This window comes from Mus caroli, chromosome 1, assembly GCF_900094665.2.
Source record: "Mus caroli chromosome 1, CAROLI_EIJ_v1.1, whole genome shotgun sequence".
Classification (NCBI taxonomy): domain Eukaryota; kingdom Metazoa; phylum Chordata; class Mammalia; order Rodentia; family Muridae; genus Mus; species Mus caroli.
This window is the reverse complement of record NC_034570.1, coordinates 40,046,568-40,064,213: the sequence shown is the minus strand read 5'-3', so window position 1 is coordinate 40,064,213 and position 17,646 is coordinate 40,046,568. Positions and strand designations below refer to the sequence as shown.

At 37.8% G+C, this 17,646-nt stretch overlaps 1 non-coding gene across 1 annotated transcript; it reads left to right on the top strand.

The window, feature by feature from the left end:
• The first annotated feature begins 299 nt into the window (after positions 1-299).
• On the top strand, positions 300-406 carry LOC115032359. The gene has a single exon (XR_003838038.1). It is a non-coding gene; the product is annotated as a U6 spliceosomal RNA (small nuclear RNA).
• The last annotated feature ends 17,240 nt before the right edge of the window (positions 407-17,646 follow it).

The window sequence follows — 17,646 nt, the reverse complement described above, 5'->3', positions numbered from 1 at the left end:
CAGTCTCTCCTGAACTGAGCTTTACATTTAGGTCCCTCTTGGGACAGTGACTTCACTAGTCAGTTCTAGGCATCCTGTCCCAGTGCCTAACAGCTTATTTCACTACATACCACTTGGAAAGGTACACTTCTTCAGGCAGGCTATGGTAATATTTGGCCCTAGATAACATTCTAGTTGAAAGAGAAGAGGCAGAAGGCAATAATGGTTAGAGTAGTGTTTCCAACATGTCTGCATCCTCTCGGGATTCTATACAGTGTTCAGAATCCATTTATAAATCAGCATTAAAGAAACTGAAACAAGTGCTTTCTTCAGGAGCATGTATACTAAAACTGGCATGATGTAGAGAAGAATAGCATGGCCCCTGCACAAGGATGCCATGCAAATCTGTGAAGCATTCGAAATTTTTATGATACTTTGTTATGTTTGCAGATAGTAACCTAGCAGGACATGACTGTCCTTTGAGAGACCCAGCAACTGACAGAAACAGATGCCAAACATTGGACAGCATGGGGACACTTTTGGAGAGTTGGCAGAAGGCTTGAGGGTCCTGGAGCGGATAGGAACTCCACAGGAAGACCAACAGAGTCAATTATGCTGGACCCTTGGGATCTCTCAGAAACGGTACCATCAATCAAAGAGCATGCACAAGTTGGACCTAATCTCCCCCTGCCACCCCTGGCTCCCCTCCCCGTACGTTTGTAACAGATATGCTGCTTGGTCTTCATGTGAAACCAACAGCTGGAGCAGGGGCTGGCTCTAAAGCTATTGCGGGTCTGAGGAATCTGTTCCCTTTGCTGGACTGTCTTGTCTGGCCTCAGTAAGAGAAGTTGTGCCTAACCCTGCAGAGACTTACTGTGCCAGGGTCAGGGAATACTCAGGAAGGACTTCCACCATCTCAGAGGAGAAGAGAGTAAAAATGGGGAGAGGGATTGTTCGAGGGGGAAATGGCGATCAGCAACCAGGATGAAAAGTGAATAAATAAATTAATTAATGGGGGAAAAAAAGAAGGTGAAATAATTTCCTTTTTTAACCTTTAAAGAGGAAATTTTTTAGGAGAACCTACATCTGGAAAGAGTGTATATAGTAAAATAAATTGTATTTTTTATTTTTGTTTTTTATTAATATGTATTAATTTCATGTTTTAATGAGACTTATTGTGTTACTTTCACATACTGTATATCATACCTTGCTCAAAACCAATTTTCCTTCATTCACAATCTCCCACTTTATTCTCTGTATATCAATATTCTGTGTTCAAGTGAGTGATTTTTGGCTTTGTAATTAACTTTTGAGCCAGGATTTTTCCTAAATATTCATGGCTAGTCTGGTACTTATTATATACCCCAGGATGACCATGCATTCCTTGCTTCAACCTCTCAAGTGCTTTGAATTTAGGTGTGTACTACCAAGGCCTGGTTGCATCATTTAGTTAATTACTAATTTAAGGAACTTACATGTAAAATACATTTTATTTACTTTTGAAAATTTCATACATGAGTGCTGTACTTATATTTCCCCCCTTTCTTTCTGTTTTTTTCAAAATATTTTCATTGCCCCTGCTCTATTTCTCAAAATTTTATATATATATATATATATATATATATATATATATATATATATATACATATATACACACACACACACACACATATATATATATATGGCTGACCACTTGTTATTGGATCACACATCATTCATGTTATTCAGCAATCATTAGCCTGTAGTAGTTCTTCTATGGGTCTAGGGATGTCAATCAGTGTAATTATTTTTCAGGAATTATTTAAATCGCCATATTGTTGAGATAATGGGTACTTTGAAAATATTATTTTTACTTATTCATTTTATATCTCATCACTGCCCCCTTCAGGTCACCCCCTCCTACAACCCCTCTTCTCCCTTCTTTCCCCTTCCCCTTCTTCTCTGAGCAGTTGAGGTCCCCTGGGCATCCCCCGACTTGGAACCTTGGTCTTAAGTTGAGCTCGTTACTGGTTGGCTATTCCTTCAGTGTCTGCTCCGTATCCATTCTCTGCATTTCTTGTAGACTGGATACGGTTTGGGTCAAAAGTTTTGTGGTTAGGTTGGTGTCCTTATCACTCCCCTGGTGGTCCTACTTGGTTATAGGAGGCAGCTTCCCCAGGATCCATATCCCCAATGCTGTGAGTCATAGCTAAGGATATCTTCATTGATTCTTGAATGTCTCCCATATCCCATGTCTCTCTGTCTCTTTTTGGAGATGCGCCCTATGATCCCCCTGCTCCCAACCATCAGTTGCAGATTTTCATCCATTCTCTTGGTCATCTGGCCATTCCCCCTGCCTCGACCCTCATCTGACTCTCCCCTCCCTGACCCCCACAGTCCCCTCTCAATCCCCTCTCTCATCCAGTTCCCTCTCTCCATTTGCCTTCCCTGATCATTCCATTCCCCCTTCCAAGTAAGACTCAAGCCTTCCTTCCTGTTATGGACACATTTTTTGATGACTTAAGAGTAGTACTTCCATATGCAGTCGTAAGCAACATTATAATGCTTAATTGTTAACCTGGATGTGAGTTTAGATTGTATTTTTAAAATAAAGATGTTTTGCAGCTGATATTTACTGCTTCACACTGAAAATTTTTTCAGTAAACAAGCGTTAGGTTTACTTAGAAGAATAAGGATATGTTTATATTAAATAAATTATTGATTTCATTTTGCAGTTAACTCCAGGTATAAAAAGTTAATAATGTACTTGTTGGAAAAGTTATTAATCAATTTAAAAAAAATTCTGTCAGTGAGAATACAGCTAGAACATTTTGTACCCAGACAAGTAGTTCATCATGCAGCTGATACTGTAGGATGAGAGGTGGAAACAAGCAGTCAGAAGTTTCCATCATTGTTCTTTCAGTATCATTAGTTGAATGGATGGTGCTGGGAAAATTAGGAGAGAAAGAAGGGGAAAAGGGAATATGAAACGTTTCTAAATTGATACATTTATAGTACTATGTTTTTTATGCCCTGGTGGCCATTTAAACAATTATGTCAGTATCCAAACATGATGTATGTAATATTTTTCCTTTGAGGATTTGTTAATGATGATAGAAATGTATAGATTCCTGCAATTTTATAAAATAAGTTTTGCAAAGTCTCTTAAAGTCACTGCCTCCTCATTTTCCTATAGTCTATGCATCTTAGTTTGCATAAGAATAACTATTTTAAAATTGCTCGTTGTATTGTTATTCTTGCTAACTGTGCTGTTATCATGCATGGTTTCATTTACATATACAAAGGTTATTATATTCATGCCTAGTAAAACAAATTATATTGCTGTTACACTTTTCTATGGGATATTTTTTGATCTATGAGATTATTCTAACTTCAATTTTATCTTGTTTCTTAAAATGCTCTCAAGACTATTTAGAAATTGTGTTTTCAAGTCTTGAGTCTTTCTTAAACTTTTTATTATGAGTTAATCAACTAGGAATTAATTATTTGGTCAACTGACTCAATAAACTTGATGTTTCCTAGGCAATAAATTTACCTGTATAGCTTAAGTATTTGTTGTTGTTATTATCATTGTCATTGTTGTTGATATCATCATCATCAACAACATCAATTATTTATAGCTCTAACTTTACTCTGAACAGATACTTAACCTAGAGACACAAGTTTAGTCTGATCATTTTCCAGGATGGCTTGTAGACTGACTTTTCTTTCTGTTTCTTCTTCTATTATTATTTTTAAAGTGAAGACACTTAGGTTTTAAGTCATGCAATTAAGGTTCCAGCTTCCTATTCCCTATAGGTCCTGAAAGTCCCTCTATTCTTTGTGCTACTATTTGTGCTACTATTGATTTGGAGCAGTTACTTGTTTCTTACCAAGGCAGTAAATTGGAAACAGAACAGTTGAGATTCTTGTTACTCCTGTTTGGGGCACACGGGGCATATGATAGGGTGGAGGATCTGCTAAGGAAATAATGCCATGTAAACATTAAATTTTGTTATTTCCCTGCACACTCTTATTTTACAACTGAGAGACATTTATATATATATATACATATATATATATATATACATATATATATACATATATATATACATATATATATAAATACATGTATATATATACATATTGTGTATATATATGTATGTATATATATATACATATTGTGTTGGAAAAATTAATGATTAAAGAGGTCATGAGTCTGAAAGAGACTAATGGTATATAGGAAGGTTTGAAGGAAAGAAGGGGCAATGGTGTAATTATAGTATAATATAAAAATAAATAAATAATTTTATGATGTTTCTTCTTAAATAGAAAAGTTAATATCTTTTTATATCTTTTATTATTTTATTTTTATTATCTTTTGACACATCTATTTCATGCTCTATATTTTAGACTTATGACTGTTTTGTTGTCTATTGTGATTTTATATCCTAATTTTGAAAATTATCAGTTCTATTCTTTATTTTTCGAATTTCTGTGTTAACTATAAACTATAAAAGTTTTTTTTTCTGTTTTTTAGTTTGGGGAAAGATGTCATGTAGTCCTGTATATGTTGATGGTGGGAGAAATCAGTTCACTTGAGAAGATTGAGAAGTTGGTAGGTAATTCCCATGAGTTGTCTATCACATTTATGTCTGTGGTGAGTACATAGAAGAAGACATGCAGCCTGTCTTTTAGGTGTCTTCAACAAATGGAGCATACCAAAAAGCAAAATAAAAGAAATAGGTACATAATAAGAGAATTACATACTAATATGGACAATTCATTATCTATGGTTTAACTGCATTGCACAGGAGCAGAGAGAGAGATTAGGTTTAGTGGTATATCTAGATTCTTTCTAAAAGTTGGATAGACTTAATATAATATGAGAAAATGATAGTAACCATGTGAGGTAAAGTAATGCTGCATAAATGAGTAGGGAATGCATGAGGGGACAAATCAATGACTAATCTCTTTGGGGAAAAGCCCGAATGGTGGAAACTAGGTCAAATTGAGTTAGACTGAGACAAGTTGCATTTATGGTTTTCAAGTGAGCAGATGAATTTTTATTTTCTGTGATAGCCAGTGGAAGATTATATAGACGCACGGTAAATCCTTTCCTAGAAAAAAGAAGCAACAGTGTGATTTAGAAGTACAGAGAGGCTGTGGTCGTAATTCAGGTGTAAGTTGATAGGGCCTAAGGACAGGGAGAGATGGGAGTAGAATGAAAATGAGAGTAAAGTCGAAGCAGGAAAGACAAGAGGCCCGTGATGGATGAGCTGGAAAGGAGACCTGAGCCATGTGGTGTGAGAGTAACCTAGTTTATGAGGAACGTGCTGTGTTTTTCTTTTATCTTTTGATTTAAACATTTGGTTTGGAGCTCATCATCTCTCAAGGGATAGATGAAGCTCAGTGAAAGAACAAAACTTGGCTTTTGTTCTAGAAATTCAAACCTTATAAATAAGGAGAGATTTGTGTAATCTGTAAAATAGAGTGCATGTGAAAGTAGAGAAAAGTCTGTTGGCTGCATATTTGGAAGGATGGTTACCATCAGGACAAAAAGTAATGGGTTGTTCATGGAGGAGAGAGACAGAAAGTTCCTGGTATATAGACATCTAAGTGTTCCATTCTGTTTCCTGTCAATGCTCTGGAGAGGGCAGGGCTTGTTAAGAGGCTAGTAAGGCAGTAACCCATGGGGGCTCTAACAGATGGTGAATGATAACTTCATGTGCATGGATTTCTATGTTCCAAGACTGGTACCAAAGCTTTCACCTAAACACTGCAATAGCAAGACAGCCTCTCCAGAAGTTATATGAGCGCCTGCTTGAAGACCATATTTGCCTCCTATCTCCAGTGAACCTTAATAAGGCTCCAGAGACTAGTGAGATCGTCAGAAAACTTTCAGTTGCAGATTTTAGTCTACTTTTCAGACTTTTAGTAATAATTCATTTATGTAATAAAACTTTAATTTTATTTATCACATATGTAATTTTGTAGGCTTTCATTACCCTGATGCAATCGAGAAAGATAAATCATATCTTGTGCAAGTACACATTTCTTTTTAATAGAAATAAATTGTTTTACTAAACAATAAGTCCCTGTTTTTCTTAAAGACATTGCATTTTCTTTTTTTTTCTTTTTTTTTCTTTTGCAAAGATGAGTGTAAAGTGCTAGTTAGTTTCACTCTGTTGGAACATGAAAACAGCATCTTAGCCTCAAACAGCTCAGCCTGATGAGGAAGGAAGTCATAAACGAGTAATCAGTAGGCAGACCATTTCAAATTCATTGTAGTATAGCTTGGATCAAAAAATCCGCAACCAGTCATGGTGCTGGCCTTACTGGCCAGGGCCTTCAGGAGACCTCTTTTGGCTTGAGGAAGGCCCACCTACCTACTTCAGGCTAGATTCCCTAATGCCCGAGGCCATGCATGTACACTACCCTGAAGTCTGGGGAGCCAGAGATGCCTGACTCTGAAGACAGAAAGGTGGTACCCTGAGGCCCTGCTCCTAGGTTGGAATAGGACCCAGCTCCAAAATGACTGCATGGGTCAGGTGACAGCTCAGTCTCTACTGCTATCAGTGAAAGAGACTTTTTTTTAACCCATTTTGGACAGGTTCTGTGGACAGAGATCAGACCACAGCCACCAACTTCCTGTTCCTTTCCATCCCTCAAACCATCCCATAGTCCTGTTGTCAAACAAGCCACCCCCAAACCCAAAATCAACCACTACCACCACCAAAAAAAAAAAAAAAAAACCAACCAACCAACCAACCAGCCAAAACCCTCCAAAGCCCCCCCCACCCCCCAAAAAAACCAGTTAATCAATAGCTCACAAATGAAATTCCTAGATGTTATGCATAGAAATTTGAGTCTTCAGAATAGTGGTCATGAGGGAAAAATAGTTTACTCACAAAAATGTATTTACTAAGACTTTATAGAATAGTAATCTTGGCTAAAGAGTATGTAGAAAGATGACTGTAGTTAAAAATTTAGTTTTTAGCTATGACAAACTTGAAATTCAGCTCTTAAGTTAATATATGCATACACACATATGCATATATATAGCCAATACATTTATACACAAATACACACATGCATGCACACACACACATACACACACACACACACACACACACACATACAACACAAAAGAAGGAAAGACTGAGTGAGATTAAATCAGCATTTTATACAGTATCTGAAGGAAGCTCTCTGAAATGTAACCAAACTGAAAGTGGATAAAATTTGGAGAAGGGAAAGAAAGAAAAAAATGATGGTATACATATCAAAATCAGAGGTCTAGAGTGGAGATCTAGGAAACATAGGTACTATTATCTCCCTAAGGGAGTATAGCAAAACATTGAGAACCAACCTCCAGCCTTCAGGCAGTGCCTGTGGCCAAAACTTTGAAGACATAACTTTAGTGGGTAGGAAAGGAGGTGCTAGACTGCCAGAGAGCTGAGAGGGCTGCCAGAGGCCATATTGGGAATCAGGGCAAGATAATTCATGGAAGAGGGGAAACTGGGGTGAAGGGTCAAATGCTGCTTCTGAGAAGCTACAAAGAATTTGAGCTGAGATGGGCACCAGTAGCACTGCTGAAAGTTGTCATGACATGTCATGCCATGTCACGTTTGCGAGGCCTTTGGGAAGCAGGGACTCCCAGGGTTAGTTGCTTTCTCTTCTTCCTTTTTACCCCCTCTTCCTTTCTGTTACTTCATGTGTGTAGATTTATTAAACCCTCATGTTTTCAGTTTATTTTCATTTTGATCTATTCTCTAATGTTATTTATATTTAAGTAAAGAATTCTTGTACATGAAAACAAAATAAAATTCACAGCTACAAAAATTATATAGTATATGTAGGTATTTGTGTGTATTCACAAACACATATTTGTGTTGACCTAGTTCTGATTTTTTTCACCTAATTATCATTATGGGGATTTTTCATCCTAATCTGTATGCATAATGCATAATTATGCTAAGTTTGTGTAGTGTTTCTGTTGGACACAAAATAAAATTCACTGCCAATTTCTATTAATAAGGGTGTGCTTGTTGCTTCTAAGTTCCAGTTCTTGATTAAAAATGGCTGCAGTGAATATTCTTGTATGTTTCTTTTTAAGTATGTGCAAAACCTTTGGGTATCCTTGAAAACATAGTACTTATTTGAAAGGTGTACTATGTGCATAAAATTTGTGATTTTTGTGCATAAAAGAGCTTAAATGCAAAGTGTATTTTATTTAATACTTTAACAGAGGGGGTATAGTAGTTTCAGAATTGAGGCGTTTTGAAAATGTGTCAGCTTGATGGAAATATGTAGATAGGAATGAGACTCCCAAGTGAAACCCTCATCAAAAGAATGTGAGAGGCAATAGGTGGGTCAGGTCTATGGCAGCTCAGGAGAGCCTGGACTCTTATTATGATACTACCTGGGACTTTATTATGTAAGTTTTATGAGACAACCCAGAAAGCTATTTGTTTAAAATATTTCAAAGCCAGGAAAAAAGTTCAACTTGTAGTTCAGAAGGAAGAGAAATTGGAAACATCTGGTGAGTTCAGTTGCAGACATGGCTTGAGCTGACGTGCGATGTAATAACCAGGCAGCTGACTAGTCCAGTCTAATTTTGGTGAATAATATTTTCTCAGCAGTCTCCTGGCCATAGAGTATCAAAAGGCAATGGGAACATGTTGTAAAGTGCCTTGATGCCTGGAACAATTACACTCTGGAAACATTGTCTTGGCTGGCTGAATATGACCACAGCCACAGCTCACTCTGCAAACAGAATTAGTCATGGAGAGAGTGTCGAACAGCATTCTGCAGAACTTTCTTGTTCAGATTCAGCACATGATACCATGTTGTGCCTTCACACCCTGGAATGATACTGATGCCAAACACTAGGCATAAAATATAATGTAGGACTTTGCTTTGCATGGTTAGATAAGTACTCTTTTTCAGTAATTGCTGACTATTGTCTTTGTAGAGTTATTTTATGTACATGTGGGCCTGTATTTCAGGTTTATCTTTTATTAGTATTTTAATATTATGAAAAAACATAAATTATTGGTGTCTATAGAAACACAATGATCTCCAGTTCCTTCATGTGCTTCTGTGTCTTTCTGATCTTTCATCTCTCAGTATTCTTCCCATGAAAGAAATTTCTTTTTGTTCACAGTGTACATATACCTTGTGATTTTTGTATTTTAATTTATTTTATGCCTATATTCAACCAATCATGTCTGATTTTTTCATTTAAAAGTGATTATTTATTTTTGTTATGTGTGTATGTGTGGTTGCCTGCATGTCTGTTTGTGCATCACACATGTGCCTGATGCCCACAGAGGCCAGAAGAGGGCATAGCAGCCATGTATGTGCTGGGAACTGAACCCTGCTATGTCATAAGAACAAGTGCTCTTAACTGAGCCATCTCTCTAGCTTTACTTACCTGCCTCTTAAAATTAGGCTGATTTGTAAGTATGTTCCTTGTGATGAGTAATTGGAGAATTTATTCACAAATGAAGAACAAATGTTTATAACAGAGATGAATCTACTAGGTAATAAGACCACACAGGACTTTGGTATAAAATCTAATTTGGCTGCTAGTACTCATTTTTTTCTTCTATGGGTCCACTCTTGTATCTGTTTTTTTTTTTTTTTTGAGACTATCTTTCCCTGTAATTTTCCAAAGTCAATTTTCATTTACTGAAAACATCAGTGAGTAAATCTGCAATTATTGACCACTTTTGAAGGCTGCTGATGGTTTTGCAATCTGAGGGAAGAGGTAAGTGTGCTCTAATGGAAAGTTAGAGTGTTTTCTGCTCTATACAGATACTATAACCTAAAGCATGGCTAAAGCCAAGGCACTGCTTCAAATTAAGGAAACCTCAGAAATATTACTCATAGTATGAATTAATTGTTCATATTATTTATAAACTAGTACCATCAACTAGTACTTATTGAATATTCCCTTATACCAAATACAACTCTGAATATTGTAGCAAACATCTGCTAAACATCCAAATTTGTGCGACCCACAGTGACACATAGATAGGGATTTTTCCAACTTTGGTTTTAGTATCATTCTGCATTTAGTTAATAAAAATATTTTCTTTTAAGTTGAATATGACTTTTATATATCATTTGTTCTATCATTTACTGCTTTGAATCTTTAGAGAACTACTCTTCTAGTCTGTTTTTTTGAAAGAAAAAGCTTTCTTTCTTGAATGCTTTTGCACCAGAGCTTCTGTAATGTCACTTCAGGTTTGTATGGACTAGGTGAATTTCATGCCCAAACAGCTGCATTTTCTTTGTGCAGGCACATGTGTGTATTAAGGTACTGGCAGACAATGCATAATGGTGCTAAAATATATGGCTTTTATGTTTTAGGAGGGCTAGGGTATGGTCCAAAATATGAGAAATTAAGATAATTTATGACAGGGAGTGGCAGGAGATTATCTTACTTATTGACTCCATGTTTTCTGACTCTGGGAAATTCCTTGTATTTTTTGAGGCTTGTTTTCTTGTCTTTGGAATACTGTGAATACCAGAAATAATATTTGTTGAGCACCTTGTAGAGGGAAATAATAGTTTACACTAAATGAATAGCTAATAACAGAATCAATGACTGGGGGTTAGCAGGGAGAGCAAGATCTTCCGGCCAGAGGCAAGAATCTGTGAGGTGCACATGGATACTCCATGTTTCTGTCCTCCACAGCAAACCAGAACATCTATGCGGTGCACGTGGAGACTCCACAGTTCTGTCATCCACAATACACCCAGCTGGTGCAGTCTGCATGTAGCTATAAGATGAATTCATAAGCAGGTAGTCCATCTGCCATCCTACATATAGTCCAATCTTTTCATTTTTGCAGCACTGGAACATGAGGCCCAGAGAAGTATAATTTGCTCAAAATACCACATTAAGTATGGCAGAAATCTTTGAACAGAACTACAAACTCAGGAATTCTTTAATACAAATATTGGTTGTACTCACCTGCTTTCACAGTAACTGAATTCATTATCATTCTGCATTTTTATAAACGAGAATTGAACTCCTTTTTCTTTCATATCTTTTGCTCTACAGAATTGAGTCACATTGAACATTTTATACTGGCAGTTATTATTTTAAATGTGATGTCTGATTCAAACCTTATGTTCATTAGCTTTCAGAAAAGTAAAAAAAAAAAAAAAAAAAAAAATTGCCAGAGGGTCAGCAGATGTTGAAGGACGTAGGTAGACAGATAATTAGGAAGTGGTTTTCTAAGTAAGGGTTACCCTAAATTTTTATGCACACTATCCTTTGATCTTTGGACTTTTTTCTCTTTGGCCTGCGTATGATGCTGGAATCCACTGTAGCTGGCAATGGTTACATTAATCCTTTTCACGGCAAAGTTCATGTTTGCTAACAACTACAGAATTCATTTGAATTTACTTAGCTAAAGGGGAACATGATGATGAAGAACGATAAAGTGAGGTCTTTGTCTCATCACTTAGGACTCAGCCTCCACTGTTTTTGTTTGTTTTAGTTACATTTTCAAACATTCCCATTTTCCCATGTTCTGTGCTCGCCTTGGGAAACCTTCTAATAGCATAAATGACAAACAGGAGTTCCTGCCTGCTGACTCATCAGCTCGGTTTGGCAGGACTCTACTTGCAAATGCTGCAGCAGGCCACTTTCAGAGTAAGTCCCTGGCAGCAGATGTCACTGTTGGTCTGTCTAACTCTGGGGCCTTTCCTCACTAGTGGAGCTCATGAGCCTGACCTAGTCAAGCCTATATTTCAGGGAGCATGGTTTTATGAAACATTTAATAGTGGCTCGTGGGACTGATTTAAGAGTCATGTCTCAATCTTGTTTCATTACACAGTATTTTAAATATTGTTATTTTTCACTTTTGCTTCCTATGTTCTGGGGAATCAAGTTCAGTACCCTCGTATTCTAGGCAAACATTCTGCCTCTGACTTATACCCTGCACCCTTGTTTATTTTGAGACTGAGTTTCACTGTGCATTCCAGATTGGTCTTGAAATCTTGGCTCAGCCTTGTGAGTGTTGGGGTTACATATGTGCAACACTAGCCTCCATTTTTAATCGAGATCTTTTCTATTAACTTGAAATGTTTTTCCTTTCTTCTCTCTTGGTTCACGTTGTATATTTTATTTTTGAGGATTTATTTATTTTATGTACATGAGTACTCTATAGCTGTCAGACTCACCAGACGAGGGCATTGGATCCCATTACAGCTGGTTGTGAGACACCATGTGGTTGCTGGGAATTGAACTCAGATCCTCTGGAAGAGCAGTCAGTGCTCGTAACTGCTGAGTCATCTCTCCAGCCCTGTGTGTATTAAGAATGGAACATCTCTCCTTCTTTTCTCTCAACTGTGCTCATTTGCTCATGTGTAAATCCCTTGATGACCCATTCTGTAAGAGATTTTCTTCAACATCAGTTTTGTACACACAGTTTTACTTAGTTTTGTGAGTTGTCTATCTATACTGTCTGTTAACCTCTCACATTCTTTCTTCTACTTACTCTTCTCTGGGATTCCAGGACAGTGACCTTAGAAGTCACATACCTCTGACACAGCTTTCTGAAAGTTGAGTAAGACTTGATACTGCAATGTGAGAGTGGGAAAGGGGGCAAGACATTCTCCAGTCTCTATTTTACTATTCTATCCAACCACTAAGCATCAGTTTGTGATGGTAGCTGTAGGGTGGAAGCAGCATACATTCTTTCCTCACAGTACCAAATGTGGGGCACCTCTATCTCCTAGGTTCTATTTATCTTTATCCTTTGTTTCTTGTGTCTCAGGTCTGTAGCTGCTTCCTAAGTTAACGCCGTGTCTCTAACCTCCATTAAACCTCTGGGTTGAAAACTATGGTTTTCTTTTTTCTTTCTTCATGACTGTTTTTAATGTAAAAAAAAATTAAATATAAAGAAGCAACATCACATCATGTTTTTGATTAATATTTTTAAGTACTCTTCTGATTTGGCCTTTAACATATGTGACGACTTGTTATGTAATTACTTGTAAGATCCATATGTACCTCCAAATAGGACCAAAACAAACCTTTTTATACTGAAATACCTTGTCTTTGCAAAAATATATAATTTTTCTAATGTATGCTTTATGCATGTACGTGTGTGTGTGTGTGTGTGTATGTGTGTGAATGTGCATGCACATACCTCTGTTTTTGTGTGTACATGTAGGTATCGTGTGTGTTATATATGTGTGCATGGGTAGGTATGTGCATGTATGTATGCTGCTTGTATCTTACCCAGTCACTCATGGAACCTAGACATACTGACTCAGGTAGTCACTCGAGGTACTGACTCAGGCTGCCAATGGACATTAAGGATCTACTTTTCTCTCTGCTTCTCCAGTTCTGAAATAACTAAATGTGGCTTTTATGTGGGTATTGCTGATCTGAACTTAGCAAGCAATTTATAGACTGAGCCATTTCTCAGCTTTAGAACAATATTCCTTCACAATGAGGGTCTAGCGAGGCTCTTCATTTACTGAAATGACTCCTGGCCTTGATGTAGTCGATACTGTTTTGTACAGTACCCAAACCAACACCAGAGCTTTGCTCAGTGTTGTGCTGCTGAGTGTTGGGAAATCCTTTTATTGTTCATGAACTTGCTAGTATCCAGTCATTTTAGTAATTGGCAAGAAACAACATAAATAAAGTAACTAATTCAGGGTGTGTTTGAATTAATCTTTATCTTTCATTTTGTTTTCTTTCTCCTGAAGTAAAGCTCTTCTTTCTGCATAGTTTTCATTTACTTTCACCAACTGATTCATACTCATTAGTATGTAGTAATTTAATCTAATGCCATGCCTTGATGTACTGGGATTCTTTTTCTTTCTTTTTACTGCTTTTATTTATTTATTTTATTAAAATATGACATTTCCCCTTTCCCTTTCTTTCCCCAAACCCTGCCAAATACCACATGCATGTTCTAGGTTTTAATGTCCATAATGTTAGCTCTTTTGTCCACAGTTGTCTCATTCATGTTAGCAAGGACAAAGCTAAAATGGCTCACATCTTGTTCACTTTGTTAAGTTAATGTTTAACCATTTTTTTGGGTGTGTATATGTGTGTGTGTGTATGTGCATGTGTATGTGTATACACACACACACACACATATATATTTTTTATGTTTAAATTTTATTTTATTTATATTCCAGTCCTTCCCCCCTTCAGTCACCCCTCCCGCAGTTCCTCATTCCATTCCTCCTTCCTCTTGTCTCCTAAAGGGTGCACCCTTCTCTACCAAACCTCCCCTTTCCCTGGGACTTCAGGTCTCAAGGATTAAGCCCATCTTCTCCCACTGAGGCTAGACCAGGGAGACCTCTGCTACATATGTGCTAGAGGCCTCAGTCTAGCCTGTGTATGCTCCTGGTGGGTGACTCAGTCCCTGGGGTCTGGGCTAGTTGAGACTGTTGGTCTTCCTATGGGGTTGATATCTCTTCTAGTTTCTTCAATCCTTCCCCTAATTCAACCATAGGAGTCCCCGACTTCAGTCCAATGGGTCGATGTAAGCATCTGCTTCTGTCTCCATAGCTGCTAGTAGGGACACTCAGAGGACAACCATGCTTGTAAGCATATCATAGCATCATAGTGGCAGGCCTTGGTGGCCCCTCATGAGATGGATTCCAAGTTGGCCAGGTCATTGGACTGCCTTCCCTACAGTCTCTTGTCTCTGCAGTTATTTAAGACATGACTAATTCTGAGTCAGGAGTTTTGATGGTTAGTAACTCTGTCCTTCCACTTGAGGCCTTATTTATCTTAGAGGCAAACCATTTGAATTCTCTTTCCCCAATATTGGGCATTTGGGCTAAGGCCACCTCCAATGAGTCCCGAGAGTGTCTCACTTTCTGGTTCTTGGTACTTTCTAGAGGGTCCCCCTATCTCCCACTCCCCAAGGCTGCTTATTTTCTTTCATTCTTTTGGCCCTCTCACCTTCTTTCCTGTCCCATCCCCTCATATCTGATCCCTTTCCCCCCCTTTCCTCTCTCCCTCCTCTCTCTCATTGAAGTTCCTCCCTTCCCTCTGTGTCTCCAAAGATTATTTCCTTTCCTCTTCTAAGTGGGAGTGAAGCCTCCTCACTAGGGTATTTCTGCTTGTTACACTTCTTACAGTTTGTAGGTTGAACTCTAGGTATTTTGTACTTTTTGGCTAATATCACTTATCAATGAGTACATACTATGCATGTCCTTTGAGTCTGAGTTACCTCACTCAGGATGGCATTTCCTAGTTCAATCCATTTGCCTGCAAAATTCATGATGTTCTCGTACTTTAAAAAAATATTGAATATTTTATTTATTTACACTTCAAATGTTATTCCCTTTCCCAGTTTCTCCTCTGCAAACTCCCTATCCCATTCCCCCTTACCCTGCTTCTATGAGGGTGCCCCCATACCCAGCCACACCTGCCTCACCACCCTAGCATTCCTCATACTGGGGCAACAAGCCTTCACAGGAACAAGGACCTTCCCTACCATTGATACCAGATAAGCCTCCTTCAGCTCCTTCAGTCCTTCCCCTAACTCCTCCATTTGGGTCCCCATGCTCAGTCCAATGGTTGGCTGCAAGCATCCAGCTCTATTCTGTCAGGATCTCTCAGAGCCTCTCTGGAGACAGTTGTATCAGGCCCCTGTCAGCAAGTACTTCTTGGAATCCACAATAGTGTCTGAGTTTCGTAACTATATATGGGATGGATCCCCAGGTGGGGCAGACTTTGTCTGGCCTTTTCTTCAGTCTCTGCTCCACATTGTTTTTGTGTCTCCACCCATGGGTATTTTGTTCTTCCTTCTAAGAAGGACCAAAGTCTGCAGACTTTTGTTTTCCTTCTTCTTGGGCTTTATGTGGCCTGTGAATTGTATCTTGGGTATTATGAGCTTTTGGGCTACTATCTACTTATCACTCAGTACATACCATGTGTGTTCTTTTGTGATTAGGTTAACTCACTCAGAATGATATTTTCTAATTCCATCCATTTGCCTAAGACTTTCATGAAGTCATTTTATTTAATAGCTGAGTAATACTCCATTGTGTAAATGTACCACATTTTCTGTATCCATTCCTCTGTTGAGGGACATCTGGGTTCTTTCCAGCTTCTGGCTATTATAAATAAGGCTGCTATGAACATAGTGGAGCATGTGACCTTGGAACATTTTTTGGGTATATGCCCAGGAGTGGTATAGCTGGGTCCACCGGTAATAATATGTAAATTTTCTGAGGAACCACCAGATTAATTTCCAGAGTGGTTGCACCAGTTTGCATTACCACCAACAATGGAGGAGTGTTCCTCTTTCTCCACATCCTCGCTAGCGTCTGCTGTCACCAGAAATTTTGATTTTAGCCATTCTGATTGGTATGAGGTGGAATCTCAGGGTTGTTTTGATTTGCATTTCTCTGATGATTAAGGATGTTGAACAGTTTTTTTGTTTTTGTTTTTGTTTTGTTTTGTTTTGTTTTTAGATGCTTCTCAGGCATTTTGGTATTCCTCAGTTGAGAATTTTTATTTAGCTCTGTACCCCAGTTTTTAATAAGGTTATTTGATTCTCTGGAAACTAACTTTTTGAGCTCTTTGTATATATTGGATATTAGCCCTCTAATGGATGTAGGGTTAGTAAAGATCTTTTCCCAATCTGTTGGTTGCCATTATGTCTTATTGACAGAGTCCTTTGCCTTACAGATGTTTTTCAATTTTATGAGGTCCCATTTGTCAATTCTTGATCTTAGAGCATAAGCCATTGGTGCTTTGTTCAGGAAAATTTCCCCTGTGCCCATGTGTTTGAGACTTTTCCCCACTTTCTCTTCTATTAGTTTCAGTGTATCTGGTTTTATGTGGAGGTCTTTGATCCACTTAGATTTGAGCTTTGTACAAGGATAAGAATGGATTGATTTGCATTCTTCTACATGCTGACCAGTTGAATCAGCACCATTTGTTGAAAATGCTGTCTTTTTCCCACTGGATGGTTTTAGCTCCTTTTTCAAAGATCAAGTGACCGCAGGTGTGTGGGTTNATTTCTGGGTCTTCAATTCTGTTCCATTGATCTACCTGCCTGTCTCTGTACCAATACCATACAGTTTTTATCACCAGTGCTCTGTAGTACAGTTTGAGGGCAGAGATGGTGATTCTCCCAGAAGTTCCTTTATTGTTGAGAATTTTTTTTCCCTATCCTGGGTTTTTTTGTTATTCCATATGAAGTTGAGAATTGGTCTTCCTATCTCTGTGAAAAAATTGAGTTGGAATTTTGATGGGGATTGCATTGGATCTGTTTTACGATTGCTTTTGGTAAGATTGCTGTTTTTTCTATGTTAATCCTACTAGTCCATGAACATGGGAGATCATTCCATCTTCTGATGTCTTCTTCAATTTGTTATTGCAGGGATTTGAAGCTCTTGTCATATAAATCTTTCACTTGCTGGGTAAGAGTTACATCAAGATATTTTACACTATTTGTTTCTACTGTGAAATGTGTTCTTTTCTTAATTTCTTTCTCAGCCTGTTTATCATTTACATAAAGGGAGGCTACTGATGTGTTTGAGTTATTTTTATATCCTGACACTTTTCTGAACTTATTTTTCTTTTTTTTTTATTTATTTATTTTAATATTTTTATTACATATTTTCCTCAATTACGTTTCCAATGCTATCCCAAAAGTCCCCCATAGCGCCCCCCACTTCCCT